We start from the raw sequence: 25,578 nt of genomic DNA, 5'->3' as shown, positions 1-25,578 counted from the left end.
ACCACCAGCACCACCAGCACCACCACCACTACCACCACCACCACAACTACCACCACCACCACCACCACTACTACTACTACTACTACTACTACTACTACTACTACTACTACTACTACTACTACTACTACTATGTGTATATGTTTGCTAGTTTGTTTTTTTTTGTCGCTGGACAGATGTGTTGTATCATGTACAGGCTTCCAGTTGTGAAGGTAGGATGCATTCATAAATATCGACTTATAGAATGAAGAAAAAGAGAAAGAAGAAAACGATGGAGATAGCAGAACGTGGAAGCAGGCGAAAAAATATTTTGTAAATAACGATATTATAAACTTTCAACGATATTATTATATCAATTGAACAGAATACAGGTTAACAATATTGACAGCAACACGCGTGCTCATGCACAAACATACACTTATACACACGAACACACAAACACACACGCGCATACACGCGCGCACGCACACACACATACTCTCTCACACACACACACACACACACACACACACACACACACACACACACACACACTGAAATAGAGAGAGCGTGTGAGAGAAGGGGGATGTGAGAGAAAAGGGAAGAGCAAGTATGGACTCTAAAGAAGAATCTGTCGAAGTCTGAAACACATACATTCATATGTATACACGCACACTCATCTATCTATATACCTACCTATCTATCTATCTATCTATCTATCTATCTATCTATCTATCTATCTATCTATCTATCTATCTCTCTCTATATATATATGTATATATAACTGTCTACCTACCTATCTACCTAACTACCTATATGCATTCATACATACATTCATCGAAAAGTACGTGCAGATATACTACATATGTTGGAAGCACGAGGCTTTGCCGTATAAACAACAACAGGGAAACGGATGTAAATGAGTGGAGTATCATAACAATGGTGAGACCGTTTTAAGAGGAAATTCTCGGTTTATTTCCATGGAGAGTTGTATGAGACCTAACAGATGTTGTGCTAACAGATGATTCTTGCTACAGTATCCAGTGATTACTGGGCAAAATAGAGAACTGGCATTGTGCATGATGACAAAAAACTCAGTTTATTTGGCCTTGAGACAGCAACAGATAGAGGGAAACGTAAAATGTTAACGTGAAATTTGCAATGTTAGCAAGTTTTAGCTTGAAGTGGAAGATAGGTGAAATGTAATCTAAACTATATGCTATGTTTGAAAATACATATTTAAAACTTTTTAAATTTCGCTGAAACATATCTGTGTCACTTCGATTTAATACAAGCTATTATTTTACATCAGACACATACACACCTACAGATCTATCTATCTATCTATCTATCTGTCTGTCTGTCTGTCTATATACATATATACATACATACATATATATATATATATATATATATATATATATATATATATATATATATATATATGTATATGTATATATATGCATATACATATATATATATATATTCACAGTAACGCTAAATTGCATGCATATTAAAAGATATAGCATGCTCTTTTAAATATTTATCTGTCTAAGATTACATTCATATTACTCTCATGTAAATACACATAAACACACATACTAAAACAATAAAATATGGCTGTCCCATTTTCTAATTTGACGAAGGAAATAATGAATAACCATTAAAATATATTATTATTATTATTATTATTATTATTATTATTATTATTATTATTATTATTATTATTATTATTACTTCAATTTTATGTCATTGATAAAAACCATCCGCTGTCCTACTTGAACAAGTGAAAATAAAAGGAGAAAGAGAAACGTCCGGATAGATAGCTCTGATGCAATTGTCACTTATTAACAGTCTCTGTGTTTTATACACATCTATGCTCTCAATACGATTTCGCCATTGAGGCCAGTTGCATGAACAGAGCCATCATAACATTTGACCGGAGAACTTGAAGAACTCTTGTATAGTGAAAACATTTTTTGATGACGTGTCTATGAATGGAAGAAGGGGCGAGAGATTGAGTGTGAGGGAAAAAGAAACGATAGAAAGGCAGTAGTGAGAGCAGGGCTGCAATAAGAAACGGAAAGCGTAAGGAGGAGGAGGAAGGACAAAGGTAGAAGAGAAGAGAGGAAGGAAGAAGAGATGGAGAAAAGGAGCGAGAAGTTTCCATAAGTTTGTCATTCGAACTGTTCACCCCATGGAGTAATGTACTGGAGAAAATGATTGAGGTTTATATATAATGAAGAAAAGGGAGCGCTTACACAGTCAAAAGTGGAGTTTAAAAAAAAATTGAAGTGAAATAAAATAAAACTCATCTAAGATCCTAATTAATTAATTCTTTGGTGGATTGATTATTTAAGAGGTTAACGGAACTGAATGTTTAAGGTAAGTGACTTTTCATTGGCATTATTGATTGTTACATGTTGTTGACGATAAACCTGTTTAGTCCCAGTTTATCTTTGATGGAGCAAATATATGATTAAATGTCTTCTTTCTGTAGCCGTCCCAATGCGATCACTCTTTAGAAAATTTCTGTGATTTGACGGAGATTTAGTTGATAGTTGTGGCAGAAGGAATAACCATGTAATGCCTCAATCTTATCAGTGTTAGTGGCGGCAAAATGAATAATAGCTGTAGTAGTAGTAGTAGTGGTGGTGGTGGTGGTGGTGGTGGTACTAGTAGTGGTGGTAGTAGCTACATAGTTAGTAACACTCATTGTATGGACAGTAATAGTGAAAGTATGGGTTTCGGGTTCGATGAAATAAAAACCAGTAAAACACGGAGGTCCATGTAATCGACTAGCCCCCTTCTCCAAGTTTGAGGTCTTGTGCCTCTAGTAGAACTGATTATTATTATTATTATTATTATTATTATTATTATTATTATTATTATTAATATCATCATTATGGTTATTGTTGTTGTTGTTATTATTATTATTATTATTATTATTATTAGTAGTAGTAGTAGTTGTAGTAGTACCTTGCAGTAATTGTATGGGTATTAGTTGCAGCAGTAACAGTAGTAGTATTAGTGTGTGCGTGTGTGTGTGTTGTGGGGGGGGGGGGTGTTACAATAATAATCCTTTCTATTATAGGCACAAGGCCTGAACTTTGTTTGTGGGGGTGGGGCAGTCGATTAGATCAACCCTCAGTACACAGCTGGTACTTAATTCATCGACCCCAAAAGGATGAAAGGCAACATCGACCTCAGCAGAATTTGAACTCAGAACGGTTATATGGTTATATGGGTAATGCTTGAATAATAGTACCGGCAATGGCAATGTAAAGGTATGAAAAGAATCTGTTGCTGTTACAATAGCTGGTAGTAATGGTAGCAGTTTTAATGGTGGTACTATTAGTAGTAATAATGATGGTGGTGTAGGAGAGGTTAGTAGAATGTTGGTAGTAGTAGTAGTAGTAGAAGTAGTAGTAGTAGTAGTAGTAGTAGTAGTAGTAGTAGTAGTAGTAGTAGTAGTAGAAATAGTAGTAGTAGTAGTAGTAGTAGTAGTAGTAGTAGTAGTAGTAGTAGTAGCAGCAGCTGCAGCAGTAGTGGTAGTATGGTTAGTAGTAGTGTTTGTAATGTTTATTGCTCGTACGGTAACAGTTGATGCTGTGTTACTGTTTAGCCCCAGTCTGAACCTGAAACGGGACAGAGATATGATCAAATATGTCCTTGCCATGACTGTCCTCCCTTCTTTTGCTTTAGACAGTGTTTATGCGGCTACAGTGTCCAATATGTTTACTCTTAAGACAGTAACGTATAATTTCAGGAAGATTTGGTTGCTATTTCTAGCAGGTCCGGTTGACTGCAAATAGGCTTTCATCGGTGGATAGTATTGTTGTCCAGCAGCAGATTAACCCTGATAAAGCAGACGGATATATGAGAGCAAATAGCATTTCAGCCACAAGAACTCTGTCCTTCTTTCAAGTTGCATCTATGTCTAACTTGGTGTATCTAGGTGTACCCCCCCCCCCCCACGCACACACACCACCACCACCATTCCAAGAAAGTAACGTTTAATTTATGGGAGGTTTCATGGTAGGTCGATCGACCGCATAGAAGTCTCCTATAGCAGGTAGTGGTATAGACAGTAGTTGTGACGGTGTGATTAGTGGGAGAGTTGTTGTACTGTTGTTGCTAGTTGTTGGTCTTATTGCTGTGGTGATGCTGGTGTTGGTGGTGATGTAGGTGGTGATGTGGTGCTTGAAATGCCGGTGTTAGTTGTAAATTTGCCAGTGGTGGTGGTGGTGGTGGTGGTGGTGGTAACGTTGATGATTGTTGTGCAGGTGGTAATTGTTGTTGAGGTGGTGGTATTAATGGTTGAAATTGCAAGAGGTAGCTGTACTTGTGGTGGTCGTGGTAGTGTTGATGTTCAAGGGTCAACTGGTAGGGTTAATCGCAGTCGTGGCGATATTAGTTTTTGCAGTGCAGGTAGTAGTATGTGTGGTAGCAGTGATATTGGTGGTGGTGGTGGTGGTGGTGGTAATGGCAGTGGTATTGGTTGTTGAGGTGCAGGTGGTGGCTGATAGTTGTGGTAGAAGTGTTGGTGGTTCAGATGTGGCTGATAGTTGTGGTAGTGGCATTGATTTTGGTGGAGATACAGGTAACTTTTGCATTTGTGATGGTTGTATTAATGGTCGTCGTGAAGGTTAAGGTAATAGTGTGGGCTATATTTAACTCCTAAATCAGTTCTGATCGAGTAAACCTTTCGTAAAAGATGTTACAACTGGGACCATCCCACCATTTTTCATTCTTCGCACATCCACAACAACATTGGCCAATGCATTCTTTGGTTTATTTTTAAAGAATCAGGATATATTGTTATATTTGGGGATAAATAGGGTGTAATGTGAGGAACATTTGGTTGCTAGGAGTGGCTGTGTGGTAAGTAGCTTGGTTCCGGGTTCATTCCCACTGCGTGGCACCTTGGTCAAGTGTCTTCTACTATAGCCTCAGGCTAACCAAAGCCTTGTGAGTGGATTTGGTAGACGGAAACTGAAAGAAGCCCGTCGTATATATGTATATATATATATATATATATATATATATATATATATATATATATATATATATATATATATATATATATATATATATATATATGTGTGTGTGTGTGTGTGTGTATGTGTGTGTGTGTTTGTGTCTGTGTTTGTCCCCCCAATATCGCTTGACAACCGATGCTGGTGTGTTTACGTCCCCGTAACTTAGCGGTTCGGCAAAAGAGATCGATAGAATAAGTACTAGGCTTCCAAAGGATAAGTCCTGAGGTCGATTTGCTCGACTAAAAGGTGGTACTCCAACATGGCCGCAGTCAATGACTGAAACAAGTAAAGGAGTAAAAGAGAGTTAAAGAGAGTATATCTCGCGCAGTTACTTTACCGTTCACTCATCACGCTGGTTCAGGTGGTGGCTGAGTTGCTGGTTGAAGATGTAGTTACTATTATGTTGGCGTTAGAGGCTGAGATGCTGGTGTGTTGATGCATCCATTGAGTTTTCAGTGTTGGTTGTAGTTGAACTTGTGGTGCTGGTAGCGTTGATAGTTGAGGGGGATCTAGTTGCAGTTTATCCTGTTGTCATTAATGGTGCTTTTAATTGTAGTTGTAACTATGATAATGTCAGTTTTGCTGGTTATTCATTGATTTTTAGGCTAATGTTCTTGTTGATGTTGTAGCGATAGTGATGCAGGTGGGGGCGCGGGTGGTGCGGATTGGGTACGAGTGGTGGTTGTAATGGCGGTGGCGGCAGTATCGGTAGTGGTAATTTCAAATTTAATGTCCGATTTATTGTTGTTAGTAGCTGTAGGTGGCGTTGTGTGTTTGTTGCATTTAAACTTGAATCAGATCTGATCTGTTGCCACTGACTTATGATCAGAAGCATTCCAACCATGGACATTCCATTTTTAACTTCAGATACACCGTATCTAAGGTTATACTGTCAAATGTGTTCTTCCTTCCTCCCTTGCTTGCTTGCTTGCTTGCTTGCTTGCTTGCTTGCTTGCTTGCTTCCTTCCTTCCTTAGGACGTCCAGTTGTGATTTACTACATACTTGATTATACCTTATAGGTATAGAAACCAGATAGAAGATCATTCGTCGGATAATTATTGTTAGAATCGGTGCTAATATTCTGTAAGACTCGTTGGAACATTCGAAGAAACGCTTTGCAGTATTTAGTGAACACCCTTTGCGGTCTGAGTTTAATTGTTGTGAAGTTAACATTTTTCCGCTGTTCAACCTTCTGAGGTCGATAAAATAAAGTACCTTCTGGGTCGATTTAATCAACTATAATCCCCATCCCAACTTCAAAACTTATGTCCCTGTATTTAAGTTACTCTTTTTTTTTTACTTGTTTCAGTCATTGACTGCGGCCATGCTGGAGCACCGCCTTTAGTCGAGCAAATCGACCCCAGGACTTATTCTTTGTAAGCCTAGTACTTATTCTATCGGTCTCTTTTGCCGAACCGCTGAGTTACGGGGACGTAAACACACCAGCATCGGTTGTCAAGCGATGTTGGGGGCACAAACACAGACACACAATCACACACACACACACACACACACACACACACACACACACACACACACACACACACACACATATATATATATATATATATATATATATATATACATATACATATATACGACGGGCTTCTTTCAGTTTCCGTCTACCAAATCCACTCACAAGGCTTTGGTCGGCCCGAGGCTATAGTAGAAGACACTTGCCCAAGGTGACAAGCAGTGAGACTGAACCCGGAACCATGTGGTTGGTAAGCAAGCTACTTACCACACAGCCACTCAAGTATGAATATTTTACGGTGTAGACACTTGTGGATTGGCAGAATCAGTAGTCGAGAGTTAAGTAGAGAGTCATGAAGAGAGTCAAGTGCAAAGTTGTGTGCACAGTTAAGCAGAGTTAGGTGGCATTTAATTGCATCTCGTTGCATTTTAGGGTTTCATTCAACTTTAACTTTTATTTATCTTTCAGTAGTTGGTAAAATAAGTATGCTTTAAAAACACTGAGCTTCATGTAATCGAATCTATGCATGGCAACGTGTCTATGCTAGAAATCGATATTTTGCGATGTTGCTGTTTGAAATAAATAAATGAGCCCTCGTCGTTTTCGATAACAAGCGTTCAAGTTGTTTAATCAAATTATGAACCTATTCATGTTTCCTAAAGAAATGTGTACTCTTACTTTAATTCCCAAGCACAATCAGTGTCTCATAACATGTGACAAAATTCACTCTTTTAATTACAGTTAAAGTTCACCCGACGGGCTTACACATTTTCCCGCCTACCGAATCTCATTCCCAAGGATTGGTTCAACTTGATGTTTTGGTAAAAGATACTTGCCCAAATATGTCAAGCTGCAGATTTGAACCTGGGACCTCATAATTGAGAAGTAGCCTTCTTAGGTGGTGGTGGTGGTGATACTTATGGTGAAAGCAATATTGGTGGTCTGAAAATCTAAAGGAAAATAATAATAGGAATAAAAAATAAATACTGTTGTTATCGTCATCACCGTAAACACCCCCACAAACATCACCACAACGACTACCGTCAGTACCACATCATGATCATGATCATCATCATGAGCAGCAGCAGCAGCAGCAGCAATGATAGCACGACCGCCACTACCATCACCACAACCACCACCACAACTGCCATAGCAACATCAACAGAAAATGCAAAGGAAAAAAAAAACCCAGAGCGTTACATCGATAATAACAACTCAAGAATAATTTCAATTAAACTGGCTATTGTTAAGGAATACTGTAACCAATATCAGCACAATCGGTAGAGCGCCGGACAAGATGCCGTGTGGTATTTAATTACGTTCTTTAACAACAATACGAGTTCAATGCGTACGGTGTCAGCATTCGCTTATAGTTTTCCTGGGATGTATAAAATAAATAGCAGTCAAGTACTGGTGTCTGACCTCTCGAACGTTACACGCGCTAACAGAATCCGTTGTAGAAATCACTACTACTACTACTACTACTACTACTACTACTACTACTACTACTACTACTACTGTAGTTACTCTTTCTAATAGTACTTTAAAATAAAAAAAAATATCTCCGTTAGTAAGAGCAACAACAAAAACATTATTGAAAATAAGAAGACAGTTATCCGAGAGAGGGACTTTTATATGATCATTAGACGTGACAGGAAAAAGCAAATCTTTTGAATCACACCTCGAAGTCTTAGATAATGTAAAAGAAAAAAAATCGCATTTGATATTGTGAACCTAGATACAATTAAATACAGATTGTGGACACGACCAACATACTTATCATCATATATCTGCTCGATCAGGTTTGACTTGGGGCTAAACAGCAATAACAGTACTACTCTCTTGTGCGTATCTAAATGTAGCCTGGAACAGCGAACGTCAGCTTTCTGGTGCCATGAACACAGTACCATCCTGTAGGTGATGAAAGTTGACAAAGCAAAAACAAGAAAAGCAGATATGTCTATACATATATACATACATACATATATATATATATATATATATATATATATATATATATATATATATATATATATATATATATATATATATATATAGTTTTAGGGAAAATAACCAATTTTCAAGAACTCATCGATGAAAATCCACTATCACATATAGAAAAATTTATAATTAAAAGCACAATAAATGAGTATAATATAAAGTAAAGTAAATATCATAAGATAAATATAATAAAAAGATTACACGTGTTTCATAACTAATTTTCAAATAGAAAAGAAATTTAAATCGATTAAAATCAATTAAAATTATCGAAAATAAATTCTATTCAAAAATATAGCTACTCGTCAGATCGTAAGTAGAACAATAATTAGATATATATATCTCAACCAACAATAAGTACCAAATGAATTAATATGAAATACTTATTATATAAAGATAGAAAAATTATTAAAAAAATATCATGATATCAAAATAATAACCTTTCAATAATCATCCCTTCATTCATTATAATAACATGTATATTATATACAAAAAACATCTTACATAAATTATCATTGTTTTAAATTATCATTGTTTTAAATACAAGTTGAACGAAGTTTAAGTTTAAAATAATAATGAAGATAAAATTAGTACATATTTAACCGGTGTAATAGTTAAAGCTATACTATTTATAGAACTTACTTGGAAAGTTCGATCAAATGATAATATAAATGATATATAAATATATCCATATATCCATACATATATATACATACCTACATCTATATGTATATATACATGAATATATGGTACGGGACATAAAAAAGAAACGTTAAACACAATGAGAAACGAAAACATAACAACGAAAACAGAAAACGAACTTTTTTCGAACAACGAAAAAAACAAACAGAGAAACGAGACACGCAACATAAAGAATATTTCTCTTCTTCAGTTGTCCCTGTTTCATCTACTCCGCGTTTCGAAGGCAAGGACAATACGCGACTTCGTTGGAACAGTCCTTCCCGCAAAGCAAATGAAATAAAATTTGGGATTTTTTTCGGAAGGTTAAAGTGTTAACAAGAACAGGACAGTGAGAACAAGACAGTAAAAACAAGACAGTAAGAACAAACGGTAAGGGCTGTTAAGCCAACGAAGTCGCGTATTGTCCTTGTCTTCGAAACGCGGAGTAGATAGAACAGGGACAACTGACGAAGGGTTATACTCTTTATGTTGCATGTCTCGTTTCTCCGTTTTTTTTTTTTTTTTCGTTGTTCGAAAAAAGTTCGTTTTCTGTTTTCGTTTTTATGTTTTCGTTTCTCATTGTGTTTAACATCTTTTTGATATCCTGTACCCATATATGCATGTATGTATACATATAGATATAGGTTTGTACATATATGTATGGATATATGCATATATTTATATATTACCTATATATATATATATATATATATATATATATATATATATATATATATGTATATAAATATATCGTTTGGGAAAACAAATCGGTAGAAGAAGCACACTAAGATGTAGAGCAGTATGTATTAAAAATGAGGAAGGCCGGTTTATGGGATTGCCCTGGGTTTCCCGTCCATAAAGTGTTTAGCTTTATGGCGTCTCGTCAGACCCCCAAAGCCTGTTGGCTTAAGATCTCATGAAAATATGGAGGAGTAGAAGCTCCTCCATATTTTCAAGGGGTCTTAGGCCAACAGGTTTTGGGGCTCTGAAGATACGCCATAAAGCCAAACCATTTATGGACGGGAAACCCAGGGTAATCCCATAAACCGGCCTTCCCCACTTTTATATATATATTATATATATATATATATATATATATATATATATATATATATATATATATATATATATATATATATATATATATATATATATATATATATATATATATATATATATATATATATCATGGACTCTCTCGTCGTTACACGACGTATGAGGGTTCGCCAATTTCTTACCGAACAAACACTCAGATGATTTGTTTATAGTGATCAAATGTTTCTGCACACATAACCTCACTCTCTCCATCAAATTGACATTACTTGTACAGGTGCAACGGATGCGACATGTCAGATGACGAAATGATCGCAGAGCAACATGAAATGAAGTGCTTTGCTCAAGAACACAACGCAACGCCCAGTCTGGGAATGGAACCCACGTTCTCACAATCGTGAGTGCAACACCTTAACCACTGAGCCATGTGCCTTTACACACATGCATATATATATAATCATTTAATTACGTCAGCCATTAACCTGCGGTCATGTTGAGGCAGAAACGTATAGACTCCACTTATTTTATTGGTGTCTTTTACTAAAACATTAGGTTACACTGGCATGTAAACACGCCAGGTCGTCAATCGGTTGTGGAGGGCATATACAGACACAAAGACATATACACATACAATTGAATTTTAATTTAAATAGTAATTACATAGATTACGGTGCTCAAGTTTCATATATCGTCTTACTTTTAAACCCATCGAATAAATGAAACGTGAATTCATCTATTTTAAATTGAAATCTACATTTTACTTTACAACCTTGCATTGACTTCTTTATACCTCTTGGAGTATTTATATTGTTTTGTATCCCCTGAACGCTCACGTATACATACATACATACATACATACATACATACATACATACACACATAAATACATACATACATACTTGCATGAATATACAAGCGCATGCATAAATGTGTTTGCACTCGAATGTCTATCAAGCTTTCAAGAAACAAATTTATCTGTGAACCACCGTCATAATTATATTTTAAAACTTGAGAAACTTTTACGTTACTGATTATAGATTACATTAATTAACATTCCATTGTTTCTAATGTTACAGCTTTTGTATACACATTCTGAAGGTTGTTCTAAGAAAGCGTAAAAGAGAACTAGAAACAAACATCCGATAATATCAACGTGATCTGTGATTCTGTGTATCATGAAGAAATAAAATATCTAATTTAGTTAAAGTTTTAAAATATTCTTTTCTACTATCGGTACAAGGCCCAAAATTTTGGGGGAGAGGTCAGGCGATTAGAAGTACCCCAGTATGCAACTGGTACTTAATTTATCGACCCTGAAAGGATGACAGGCAAAGTCGACCTCAGCGGCATTTGAACTCAGAGCGTAAATACATTTCACCCGGCGTGCTAACGTTTCTGCCAGCTCGTCGCCTTGTACGTTTTTAGATATTGATCCAGTACGCTTCAGAAAACACGTATGCTCAGGGTGCATAGCTAGAGTTCAAGTCAATTGCCTGTTGTATGTGGAGTGTGAATGACGTTAACAATAATCATGGGTGGGGCAATATATCATTTCATAGGATATATATACGATAAGCATCTTGCCCGAATCATATAGACTAATAGGTCCGATTTTCCGGTTACCGTGAGGAATTTATTCCCCACCTAGACGGGAAGCCGGTCCTTTGCAAGATTGCTCATTTTTGTGAGCTGAGTGAACCGGAGCAACGTGAAATGAAATATTTGTTCAAGGACATAACAATCATGAGTCCACACAGTGACCACTAAACCACACATCTTCCTTATTTCATAGACATGCGTACATATATGTGTGTCCGTGTGTATAAACTGTATGGGCGAATAGAACACAAGAAGTTGTGGTCAATGGAGTCCACTCAAGCCCAGCAAAAGTCACCAGTGGTGTCCCTCAGGGGACTGTCTTGGGCCCACTCTTCTTTATAATTTACATAAATGACCTTTCCAGCGTCGTAAATTACTGCAAAGTGAAAGTATTTGCTGATGACACTAAGCTCTAGCAAATCATCAGTGAAGAAGAAGACCGAACTCAACTCAAGTCTGATCTATATGCTGTGAGTCAATGGGCAGATAAAAACAAAATGCAACTGAATGCGGGAAAATTTGAGCTGATGCATTTTGGAAGAAAGTCTATACGAAAACAGCCATACTCTCTTCCTTTAGAGCAACCGCTCACCGTATCTAATAATATCAGAGACCTGGATGTAATTGTTGATAACAATCTCAGTTGGAGTGCCCACATCAACAATAAGGTCGATATAGCTCGTAGAATGAGCTCCTGGATCTTAAGGACCTTCCGGTCCAGAGAACAAGGTGTCATCATTCCACTTTTCTCCTCCTTTGTACGGCTATACCTCGAATACTGCTGCCCCTTGTGGTCTCCCTATAGAAAACAAAACATCTCAAGGATTGAATCACCCCAGAAGGCACTCACTAAACGAATTGAAGGCATGACTGATCTCGATTACTGGGACCGCCTTAAAGCCTCGGAGCTCTACTCTCTCCGGCGCTGCCGCGAGCAGTACATCATTTGTACGATGTGGAGAATATACCGCCAGCATTGCCCAAACGACCTGAGCATTAGTTGCAATGTTCATCCAAGGCTGGGACCACGGGCCATACGTCCCCCGCCCAATTCAGCATTACAACATATAGGTACACTGTGACATAATTTCTTTTCCTCAACAGGCCCTGCACTGTTTAACATTGTCCCAAAACTGATCAAAGAGGAAAAGGATCCCATGACCTTTAAACGGAGTCTGGACAGATTTCTTCAAGGAATACCAGATAAGTCACCCATACCTGGAAACAACTCGCTCAACAAGAACTCACTACTTGAATGTACCATAAACAAAACTTGACTTTGAAAGGATTTCGTTAATCCTATCAGGTGGTGATATTAATTTAGACAGGGCCTGGACCAATCTTTGGTCGAAACATATCTAAGTTTTATCTAATTTATATATATGTATATACATATATATATATATATATATATATATATATATACGCATGTTTGTGTGTATATATATATATATATATATATATATATATATATATATATATATACATATATACGTACGTATATATATATATGTATATATGTGTATGCATGCGTGTGTGTATTTATGCATGTTTGTATATACGTATATGTATGTATATATACATATACAAACACACGCAAATAAATTTCTGGTAGAATTAGTAGCGGCATCATCCTATTTACGTTAACAAATGTTTTTATATAAAATAATGGTATCTGTGTGTCCTCTATCACAAATGAAGGGCCCTGGGCACCTGGAGTCAACGAAGTAAGATATTCCATGATAGATTGGTCTTCAAGAAATATCCCTTGAAACTTTATTGCTATGAGAAAGAAAGTGTTCATTGGATTAATGTATGCCTAATAACAGGAAGGTTATTTCTAGAACGCCCTTGATTTTATAGGTCGTCTCTTTGACTAGAGCTAAACCGGAACCTTGTAGCAACTAAAATAGCAAATCGAAATATATAGGCGCGCGCGCACACACACACACACACACACTCAGTTATGCAGACACAGTCAGGTATTATTTTAAAGCGTATCATTTGATTTATGTTCCTGTGTCAGGTTTATGTAATTTAAATTCTAAATTAGCTATTTTTGTAAGTTGATTTATTTATTCATTAGTCTCCTAAACTATTCAACGATACATTTTGATAAAATTGCAATATACAAATACATACGCCTACATTCAAGTACATCTACTTACACGTATATATATATATATATATATATATATATATATATGAGTGTGTGTGTGTATCTAAATATATGTGTATATATATGTTTGCATATATGTATATATATATATATATATATATATATATATATATATATATACATATATAGTTAAAAACTTATATATATATATACACACATACACATGCTTACGTATACGCGCACCCACACATGCACACACACATACATACAAATACGTGTGTTTTTATATTCTGTGTAAATTCTGCTTTCTTTTATAAAATCTTTTTTTTTATATCCCGTTTTTGTAATTGTTTGGTCAACTTTTACTATCTGAGGTCACTAACGCTCCTCATTAGTTGATGCTCTATTTTTAAGTCGTCGTTCGCCTATTCTATATGAGATCGCTAGAGGGTTAAAGTTAATTTGATACTTTTGTTGTACTGTCTTAGTCTTCATTGTATCTATTTCATAGCTTTTATTATTCTTTTTATCTGAAAATACTCAAGTTGCATCAGATATATTGTGTGTTCGAGTGGTCTACTATATATGTTTTTCATAAACAATTACTCCTGATATTTCTCGTTCTTCATTAATTAATATTTCTTGTTCTTCCGTTGGTGTGGTAATTGTAGGATCTTCAGTGCTATATCTCATAGCTATTAAACCACCTGAAGAATAAACAACAAATAGCGAACCAATTATGGTGTAACGCATGGTGTGGATTAGAGAAACTGCGTTAGAAATAAATGCTGTACGCAAGCAGAAGCAGACTAGTAAATTAGCCAATGAGAATGCATAAAAATTTCAACATTTTCAGGTAAAAAGTATGACAACAGTAACAATATTCCCGAAATTTATAGAGAGAACGATGAAGCTGCTCGGTGTAAACACTGAACAACCAGCAAAATAATGTTCAACAAAGAGTAACTGTAGTCAAAATCACAGAAGCGTGAAACTCGAATCGTGGAGTAAATAATTGTGTATTGACAATTGTGTGTGTATATATATATATATATATATATATATATATATATATATATAAAGATAGATAGATAGATAGACAGATACATTTCTTTTATTAGCCACACAGGGCTCAACGAAGATGGGACAAATACAATGTAGAGCTTTTCTTTTTGGGAGGGGGAAGGAAGGAAAAAAAAAAAAAAAAAAAAAAAAAAAAAAAAAAAAATTGGTGGTGTCGATCAAAAGGGATCGTAGGAAGGGAAAAAGGGGCAGTTCGATCAAAAGGGATCGAAAAAAAAAGAAAAGGAAAGGCCGATCAATAGGGATCGTGTATCACACAGTAATGTTCTCGTGTAAAAAGAGGGGAGGACAGTTTAGGTTTAGCCGTGGAAGGAAAAGCCCACGGAAAAGACCACGGTAACCTTGGTCAATATTCTCATTGAAGAAACTATAACAGTAAGTGACTCTCTTTTGCCTTTTTGTTTTATTTTTTTTTTTTTCTTGTTCATAGGGTTATGCTCAAGATGGCTCCGTCGTTCACACGTGCCATCCTTGCTACATTCACCCATCTTTTTTTGAAGCATTCACTAGACAAGACTTCCCTTTCTACTCTCAACTTCCTCTTCAGGTGATACTTGAAGAAGTTGATGAGAGATTGCCCAGAGAGGAAAGTCTTTGTCTCTAGACCTTTCAGACGCGTCCACCATACACATTCTTTCGCCATAGCCACAAGTACGATGAAAATAGCTCTTCCTTCCCGTTTAAAGGAAGGAGGCGCGACAATATTCACGATAGACTCGGCTGATAGACCGACTCGTCCCACACGCGATAGCAGTTGTTCGACGTAAGCCCACAGCTCGGAAATGGTGGGACACTGTACGAGTGCGTGCAGAACGGTTTCGTCGCTCTGCCGGCATCTCGGACAGGTCGGCCCCGTGTTTCTCGAGCCATGCCTGTAGAGCTTATCCCGAACGGGTAGTGCTTCTCGATAGCACTGCCAGGCCAGGGATCTCTGGAAGTTGTCCATAGGTCCCGGCCCGAAGGTCGTCTTAAACAGGCGGGTCAGGTATTCCTCGTCGACGCCCAGGTTCGCCCCGAGATCGTCGTCGTACCTTCCCTCCACTAATCCACTATAGAATGCGTTAGTTGTGATGCAGTCGCTCAAGGTTGACCCGGGTTGTTGGAGTTGCCGAAGAGCAGCGCGACACTCGCGGTGCCATTCGCCCTTCCTCGGCCTCTTCTTGATCCATGACTGCAGTTCGGTCATGGAGACGAGCTGCGGGAAAGCGCGCCGCACAAACGGTGACCACACCTGTTCACCGCTGTCTACGTAGAGCCGGAGATGTCGCAGTCTCAGCGCGTGTCTGCGCATCATCAACCACGGCATGCCCAGTCCTCCTTTTAACGGGTGTTGGCAGCAAACGGATCGCCTAACCATCGGAACGCTTCCTTTCCACAAGAAGCGGAAGAGGATGCGCTCCAGTTTGGTGATGGTAGGGTCGGGACAAGGAACGACGGTCAGGCGGTAGTAGATGACGGACGCGATGTACGTGTTCGCCACCTCCGCCCGACCTTTCAGGGAAAGCTTCCTCTCGGCCCATTGCCGGGCTAGAGTGGCCACCCTTCTCGTTATCTCGTCCCAGTTCTTCTCCGTTTGGAGGTCTGGACCAAACCAGACCCCGAGCATCTCAACCGGACCGTCAGTCCAACGTCCCACGACGGAGGCGCTACTTGACGGCATGGGGTTGCTTCTCCAGGTGCCGAGCCGCAAGCCCACTGACTTATCCCGGTTGATTTTCGCTCCCGTTACCGCTTCGTAGTCTCTCAGTGTCTCGCCGACAAGCTCGATGTGCTTTTGGCTAGACACTATGACGGTGACGTCGTCCGCGTATGCCGACACGCTCGTCCCGCATCCCAACTCTCGCGGGATGCCCCTCAGCGTCGCCAGCTTCCGCAGTAGTGGCTCGAGAGTCAACACGTACAGAAGCGACGAGAGGGGGCATCCCTGACGGACCGAACGTGCAATGTCGAAGGGTCTTGATAGATGCCCATTGACGCGAACTACCGAACGGATGCCTCTGTACAAGGCAGCCATCCAGCCGCGGAAAATGGGACCGAAGCCGGCTGCTATGAGGACAGCCTCCAAGTATTGATGGTCTACCCTATCGAAAGCTTTCGATTGATCTAAATTGATCAGGGCCCCACCCATGCCAGGTTCCTTAACTACCCTCTCTATGATGTAGCGCATCAGATGGAGGTTGTCATGGATGCTCCTGCCCGGCACCGCGCACGTTTGCGCCTTGCCGATCAGTTTCTCGATGACAAGCGCCAACCGCTTGGCTAACACCTTGGCCAAAATTTTCAAGTCTGCATTGAGCAGAGTGATGGGCCTAAAGTTATCTATGACGTCCCCCTTGTTTGGATCTTTCTTCAGCAGCGTTACGGCTCCTCGACTCACAAAACCGGGAATGCTCCCGTTTTGCTGCCAGTTGCAGTACACCGCCACCAAGACGTCTCCAAACAAGTCTGGCTTACAGTTGTAAAGCTCGTAGGGCAGACCATCCAAACCCGGAGATTTGTCCCTCGAGCATCCCGCCATCGCGTCCCTCACTTCCGCCGCCGTGATGGCACCTTCGCAGCACTCCGCCTCTCTTGCCGAGAGTCGTGGCAGGCTGTGCAGGTAGGCACTGAAGTCCACCCTGCGTTCTCGCTCGCCATTCGTCCCAAACAGTCGAGCAAAGTGCCGCTGAAAGGCCTCACACATTTTGCTTGGCTCGAGCAGTTCGCGCCCCTGTTCGTCCACCAGAGACCGAATGGTGGCTTTGTTGCCCTGTTGCGCCTCCGCCACCCGGGCCTCTCGTGCGGCTCCAACACCTTCGTTTCTTAGAGCACGCATCCTAGCCCTGACAACGCACCCTTCGTGTTTGGCGTTGAAGTGTTGGTCAAGGGCCAACCTCGCCGCCAAAACGTCGGATGCGATGCCACTTCTAATTGCCTCTTCTAGCTTCTTAACTAGTTCACCCTCTACTCTGTTTCTGTCTATGGCTAGTGCTTTGCTATACCTAACCGCTTCTGCTTTTATTGCTCTCTTGAGGGCAAACCACCATTTGTTATTGATGATGGCTCCTGTCAAAGCCCTCTTTACTAACGTGCTAATCCGGTCTCTGAAAACTGGTCTCGACGGGAAAGACGCGTTTAGTTTCCAGTAACCGGAGCCCTGCCTATGTGTCTTATCTAAGTCTAGCGGACACGTCACAAGTTTGTGATCCGTGTAGCTGACTATGTGAAATTGTGGACACCCTATGCTATCTCTATCTACTCTCCTACACAGTATTCTATCTAGATACGATCTCGACGACCCGATGCGGTTTGTCCATGTCCACATTGGCGCATTCGGGTAATCGAGTCGGTACCTGTCAAACAGTTGAAAGCGTCTGAGCAGGTCTTTGAGGCATTTGCATCCCCGTCTATTCCTATCTCTGCCCACATAGTCTAGATGCGTGTCCAAGGTAGCATTCCAATCCCCCACTAAAAGTAAAGGACGAGACGTTCCTAGGAATACTTCTAGACGTCGGAAGAAATCCGGCCTACCTGTTAAAGGTGGTGCGTATACTGATATGAGTCGAAAAGCACACCCATCGCTGCCATCGACATCCAGAACAACCAATCTACCCTCCGGGTCTATGAATACTGTCTTTACTTCGAGATCCAGACTCTTGTGAAAGAGTACCGCCGTGCCACTACCGCCCATTCTCGGCAGACAGGGAGAAAAATAAATGTTAAACTGTCTGCCAAACATGGACGATAGGGCCCGCGGATCATGGAGTCTGGTCTCGCTTATGGCTATGATTTCTAGTTTATGTGACTTTATGTCATTTAGGAGGTACCCTTGTTTCCAAGGGGACCCCAAGCCACGCGCATTTACACAACCAATCTTGAGCATCATTTTGATTTGAGTGTTAAAGTTTTATAAAGAGAGTCACTTACCGTTTGAGAGTTTTTGTGTCTCCTCCTTCGGGTTTTCTTCGAGGAGATCACTATATAGTTTTTTCGCCAGGTATTTTTGGCATTTGCCAACTGCCTTTGGAAAAATAGATTTTAGTGTGTGGTGCAGGGTTGGTGTTATGTGTAGTATTTTGATGTGTTCTGGCGGTGTTGTGTATGGGTGGTTGCTGGTTTTTATGTCTTCGTTTGTTATGTTTGTTTTTGTGTTGATGTATTCCATCAACTCTGAGTTTTTTGTGTTGATGGCAGTGAGCATTGTGTGTGTACTTGCTTTTGGGGTTTTGTTGCTTGTGTTGTAGTTGTGTGTGCTTGTGTTGGTGTCTGGAGTGTTTTCGGGAGTTGTGTATCTCCCTGCTTTGTTTGTGTTTGCTTTTCTTTTCTTGCTCCTCTTCCTCCTTCCTTTCTGGGCTATTTGCCATTCCTCATTACTTTCATCTTCCGACGAAGGTTCTGAGGAATCGGAAGGGGGTAGGGGCAAATTGTGAGCGTCTGTGTGTGCTTGTGTGAGTGGTTGTGTTGCTGTTTTTGTTGGTGCTGATGGCTTGTTATTTGTGTGAGGTGTGTGTGATGTGGGGGAAGGGGAAACAGTCTTGGAATTTTCTTTCTTTTCCCCTGCTTCCTCACTTGTTGTTTTTGCAGATGTTGTTGTCTTCTCAGTTGCCAGTGTTGCTTGTGTTTCTCTTGTTTTGATTGTTGATGGTGGTGTTGGTAGTAGGGTTTTTTTTCCGGGTTTTGGTGGTTGCCCTTGTTGCTTTTTTTGGTTGGCGGCGGTTGGGCAACTGTCCTTGAGGTGTGCCTCGCTGCCGCATACATAACAACGTGGCCGCCTTCCTTCCACCACTACATATAACTTGTGGTCCTTTGCCAGTTGGATGTGTGTGGGGATCTTTTGGCACTCTTCTTCAGTGATGTGGAGGAGGACTTCGACTTTTTTTCCCCCTTCCCAGTTTTTCTCCTCTGCAGTAGCAATTTCTAATATATTTGCCTCCTCCATTTCGAGGCATATAGAACCTACTATCCACTGTGTTTCCACTTGTGAAGGGACATTCTTTACTGTCACCTTCGTCACTCTCTGTCCAAGATAACTCGGTATCATCACCAAGTCATCTGTGTGGAGAGAGAGTGTTGAAAATTCCTTCGCTAACTGTTCGCTCTTAAAGCGTACTAGGACCGTGGCAAATTTTCGTCCCCAAGTAACATGACTTTGAAAGGGCCATATCGGTTTGAGACAAATCTCAATTTTTTGGGTGGAGAAATTCTCCGGTCGCTTCGTTTTCTTGTTGATAAGTCTGTATGATATGTGCTTCTTGTTTGTATTTTCAATAATTGCTTTTGGTATGTGTATGTGTACAGTGTCACCTTCTTTCGTGAGAAGGGATTTTGTGTCATTGATTTGTTTTTGGGTGAATGTTAATATTGTTCTTTTTTCTTTCGTTGCATCGGCAAAATTTGTTTTTGTGATGCTGGCAGATATGTTGTTTGTGGCGTTTGTGGTGTTGTTTATCTTGTTCGTCTTGTAGTTGTTGATGGTGGTATTGACAGTGGTGTTGGTACTGCCAGGTTCAAAGGTGGTGGTAGTGGCGGCAGAGTTTGTCGAAGTAGTGGTGGTGTTGGTGTTGAAGGTCGGTGTCCTGTTGTTGTTGCTGTTGTTATTGTCACTGGTAGTAGCAGTGGTGAGGACAGTGGTCGTGTTAGCAAGGACATTTGTGTCGTTGTCGTTGTTGTTGCTGTTGTTGTTGTTGTCTTTGTCGTTGTTGTTGTTGTTGTCACTGGTGACGGTGGCAGGCAAGACTGCTGTAGCAGCAGAGTTTGTACACGTGATGGTGGTAGTGGTGGTGGTTGAGGCAGCAGCAGTTGACTCAGAATCATTGCTCTTCTTCATCACTTGTCTGCGTTCATGCGGAACGGCATTAAGTGTTTTCGCCTCTGGCATTAGGAGCGGGAAGTCGGCCTCGTTGAAAACCTTAGCCATATTCGTTTTAAAGAATATGGCTAGGAACGAGGAAGATATGTTTGAATTTTTGGAAATAAGGCTCTAAATAGAGCTATTTCCGATTTGAAAAATATATGTTCACGAAGTATTTTGTGTTATACACAACTTAGATAGATAGATAGCTAGATAGATAGATAGATAGATAGATAGATGGATAGGTAGATAGATAGATAGATAGATAGATAGATAGATAGATAGATAGATAGATAGATAGATGGATAGATAGATAGATATACAGGAGACCAAAAGTGTACGTACGCCGCAATATGTATATATAAGAAACAAACCAAAAAAGGTGCAAGAACGTAACAGGTGACAACGAAACATTCGGACAGCCAGACGATACAAAAAAGGATAGGAAAAAACAAGAACGGGTCATACGGAGCTTTGAATCTTCAGTTGAGTACAAGATCGTCTTTGCAGTTTCGGCCGGTTAGTCTGAGAGTAATCGGCCGAAACTGCAAAGACGATGTGGTACTTGATTAAAGCTTGAAAGCTCCGAATGACCCGTCCTTCTTTTTTCCTGTCCTTTTATGTATCGACTAACTGTCCGAATGTTTTGTTGTCGTCTGTTACGTTCTTGCTCCATTTTTTGTGTTGTTTATATATATATTATTGCAGTATAGAATATAGATTCATAGTATGGTGTGGCCATCACAGAAAGGTCCGCTAATACTACTACTACTACTACTACTACTACTACTACTACTACTACTAATAATAATAATAATAATAATAATAATAATAATAATAATAATAATAATCATAATAATAATAATAACAACAACAACAACAACAACAACAACAACAATAATAATAATAATAATAATAATAATAACAAATATGGTCGGTGAAGCAACAACCCCAGAAAGGGACCATTAAAACTACGAACTTAGCACCTGAGCAAATCTGGACACCTATAACAACTGAAGAGGTCACCCAGACACTGCAAAGACTAAGCAACTGGAAGGCACCAGAGCACGACAAGATCCCCAGCTTCTGGTTAAAACACATGACAAGAATGAATAAAAAGCTGGCAGAAAACTTTAACAACATACTAGCAGAGCCAGAGACAATGCCTAAATGGGTCACGAAAGAGAAAACCATCTTAATTCCCAAATCCACGGAAACAGAGAAACCACAAAACTACAGACCTATAACCTGTCTCCCTACGATCTACAAAGCCTTTACTGCAATAATATCGCAGAGATTGTGTAAGCACCTGGAAAATAACAACCTGTTTCCAGAAGAACAGAAGGGATGCTGCAAGGGCTCATACGGCTGTAACGATCAATTATTGATCAATAAAGCCATAACTGAAGACAGCCGCAGAAAGAAGAAAGGCCTCAGTATGGCCTGGGTGGACTACCAAAAGGCCTTCGACAGTGTTCCCCACACGTGGATTCTCGACACACTAGCTATAAACAAGGTGGCACTAATTATTATAAAATACATAAGGCACTCCATGAAGAAATGGCAGACAGTGCTACAGCTCCAAACAAAAGAAGGACTTGTGAAAACGAAAGCCATCCGCATTAGAAGAGGAATATTTCAGGGAGACACGCTCTCTCCACTCCTGTTCTGCCTGGCACTCACACCTTTAACAGAATTGCTAAATAGAACTGGATGCGGTTACAAATGCTATGGGAAAACAGTCAGCCACCTTCTATATATGGATGACCTAAAATTATAGGCTAAAAATGACAAAGAGCTAGAAACACTACTACAGACAGTACACGGCTTTACCAAGGAAATAGATATGAAATTCGAATTAGAAAAATGTGCCAAAGCAACCCTGAAAAGAGGAAAATTAGTTAAAAGTAGCAATATAACACTAGATAAAGCCAACGAAATAAGAGAACTAGACGAAAGCCAACCATACAAGTATTTAGGAGTCAATGAACTAGATAGGATACAACATACACAAATGAAAGAAAAAATAAAGAAAGAGTACTATAGACGAGTTAGATCAATACTAAAAACAGAGCTCAATGCTAAAAACAAGATAATGGGTATCAACACTTTAGCTGTCCCAGTTATAAGCTACAGCTACAACATCCTTAACTGGACACTAAACGAACTATGTAAACCTTCTGTACAACGCACAGAAGGTGGCAGGGGTCTTATACAGTTGGAAAACTATTATAAAATAACCATCATAGGACTGCAAAAATACCTACTCCAGAAGCAAGGAAAACTAAGACAAATAGCCACAAAACACGAGCAAAACAAAAAACTGTTTTCAGTATTTAAGGAAACTGACAAATACAAACAAGAAATCATACTACCTAACAAATACGAAGACGAAGAAAAAGAAACAACAAAAGCTATAAAACAAATGAAATCCAAACTAAAACTAGAACAGCAACGGACCATGATAAAACGATGGCAAGAAAAGTCCCTACATGGTAAATACTGGGCTAAACTAAATGCAAAAGAAATATACAGAGAAAAATCGCAGCAATGGTTGAGAAGCTCAGGACTCAAAGCAGAGACTGAAGGATTTTTAATTGTTGCACAAGACCAAAACCTCCCCACCAGAAATGATCAAAAACATATAATGAAAAGAAACATAACAAGTAACTGTAAAATATGTGGAGATGGACAAGAAACAATAAATCATATTATTTCTGGCTGCCCAGTCCTGGCTAAGAAGGAATATATTCACAGACACGACAGAGCTGGGACCTATATACACTGGAAGCTATGCCAACACTATGGAATAACAACAGAAAAAAGATGGTATAAACACACACCAGAAAAGGTCACAGAAAACGAGAAAGCAACCATACTCTGGGATTTGCCAATACATACAGATAGAGAAATTAAGGAAAATAGACCAGATATAGCTGTCAAAGATCATGAAGAAAAAAATGCTTTCTAATTGATGTATCAATACCAGCAGATGACAACGTTTCCCTAAAAGAAATGGAAAAACTTTCAAAATACAAAGACCTGGAAATAGAGGTAACTCGAATGTGGAATCTAAAAACAGAAACAATTCCTATCATAGTAGGTGCCTTAGGTATAATAAAAAATATTCAGACAAATACATAACAAAAACACCAGGACTTACAAATATATATAACATACAGAAAATTGCACTACTGGGCACTGCACACATCCTACGCAAAACACTTTCAATACAGTAACCATAAGAGCATCACAGCAAACCACAGCACATACCCAAGGCACACAGAGCTGCGCTTGGTAGTGAAGTGAAAGCACGTTATAAAAATAAAACTACTGAACAATAATAATAATAGTAATGATAATAATAATAATAACAACAACAACAACAACAACAACAACAACAACAACAATAATAATAATAATAATAATAATAATAATAATAATAATAATAAGAAGAAGAAGAAGAAGAATATGGGGACAGTATCAGAAGGCATCAAGAGGAATATAAAGGGTTTGTCTCCTTGGCACGCCCAGGATAATCAGGAAAATATTAGCTAGTTGAAAAGAACGGATTGCATGGTACCATAGGATGTTGGTAGTAAACCCACTACGCATGAAAAACTCAATGAGTTCCCACAAAACCTGCGATAAAAAGGAAATAATAATAATAATAATGATGATGATGATGATGATGATGATGATGATGGTTTTAGTGATGATGATGATGATGATTATGATGATAGCTCTGTAGGGTAGTGGTTTCAAATTTTGATATAAGGTCAGCAATTTCAAGGGAGTGGATAAGTCGATTACAGCGACCCCATTGCTCAACTGGTACCTTGTTTTATCATCGTACAAAGGATGATAGGCAATGCTGACCTTAGTGGAATTTGAACTCAGAGCGTAATGATGGACGAAATGCAGCTAAGCATTTTTCCAGACATCCTAATGCATACACAAGCACGTACACACATAGACACACACAAACATAAATATGCATAATTACGTACAATTATCTAAGATTGGCTAGATTCTCTTGCATTCACAAAAATATATTCACGCGAAGTCTATTGTTTCGTATCATTAGTGCACTTCTCACTTCCCATTCAAGATATCTATTAATTATTTGAGGTTTTCAGAGGTAAAAATATTTAGCAATATCATTGTAACGATTTAATCAAAATAGCTATTATTCAGTTACTCAACTACAGTAAAAAAAAAGCCATTAGAAACACTTTCTGCACGAATAAGTAAATCAGAAACGGTTTCTACATGCAAAACAAAATATAAAGAATAATTCTGTTAACATATTGAATGCAGAGATTATCGAAAAACTTAATTGAGAATATTCATGTGTTGGTGGAAAACCAATACTAGTCCGAGTTTAATATTTATATTTTTTCCAGTAATAAAAAAAAAAAACTTTATAGCATGTTTTGATTTCATTATGACCTTATTCACCATACAGGACTAGAGATAGAAAAATCACTCAGTGTATGTACACAAATGTAGATTGATTGACGTTTGAAAATGAAACTGTTTACAGAATAAATAACTGGCAGATAAGTTGTTTACAGCATTTAATGCTAGAGAGTATTAAGAATATTGTATTTCGGGACGGTCATTTTTTTAATTTTTGCCAAATAAGCATAGGCACTATATATTTGGTCTTCACTTCTGCTTTATTATTGTTTTTTTTTAGTGTCCTTTCTCTGAAATCTC

General features: G+C 38.8%; 1 protein-coding gene across 5 annotated transcripts in view; it reads left to right on the top strand.

Annotated features, from left to right (window-relative positions):
* Positions 1-1,471: 1,471 nt before the first annotated feature.
* LOC106869499 (small conductance calcium-activated potassium channel protein 2) overlaps positions 1,472-25,578 on the top strand; it is a 111,897-nt gene continuing 87,790 nt past the window's right edge. For all 5 annotated transcript variants that reach the window (XM_014915266.3, XM_014915264.3, XM_052966195.2 and 2 more), the window contains exon 1: positions 1,472-2,361. The gene's annotated coding sequence lies outside the window, so the exon portion shown is untranslated. The remainder of the gene's footprint in view (positions 2,362-25,578) is intronic.

Source organism: Octopus bimaculoides, chromosome 3, assembly GCF_046866305.1.
Source record: "Octopus bimaculoides isolate indiv1 chromosome 3, ASM4686630v1, whole genome shotgun sequence".
NCBI classification, from domain to species: Eukaryota; Metazoa; Mollusca; class Cephalopoda; order Octopoda; family Octopodidae; genus Octopus; species Octopus bimaculoides.
This window is presented reverse-complemented; position numbering and strand designations above follow the sequence as displayed.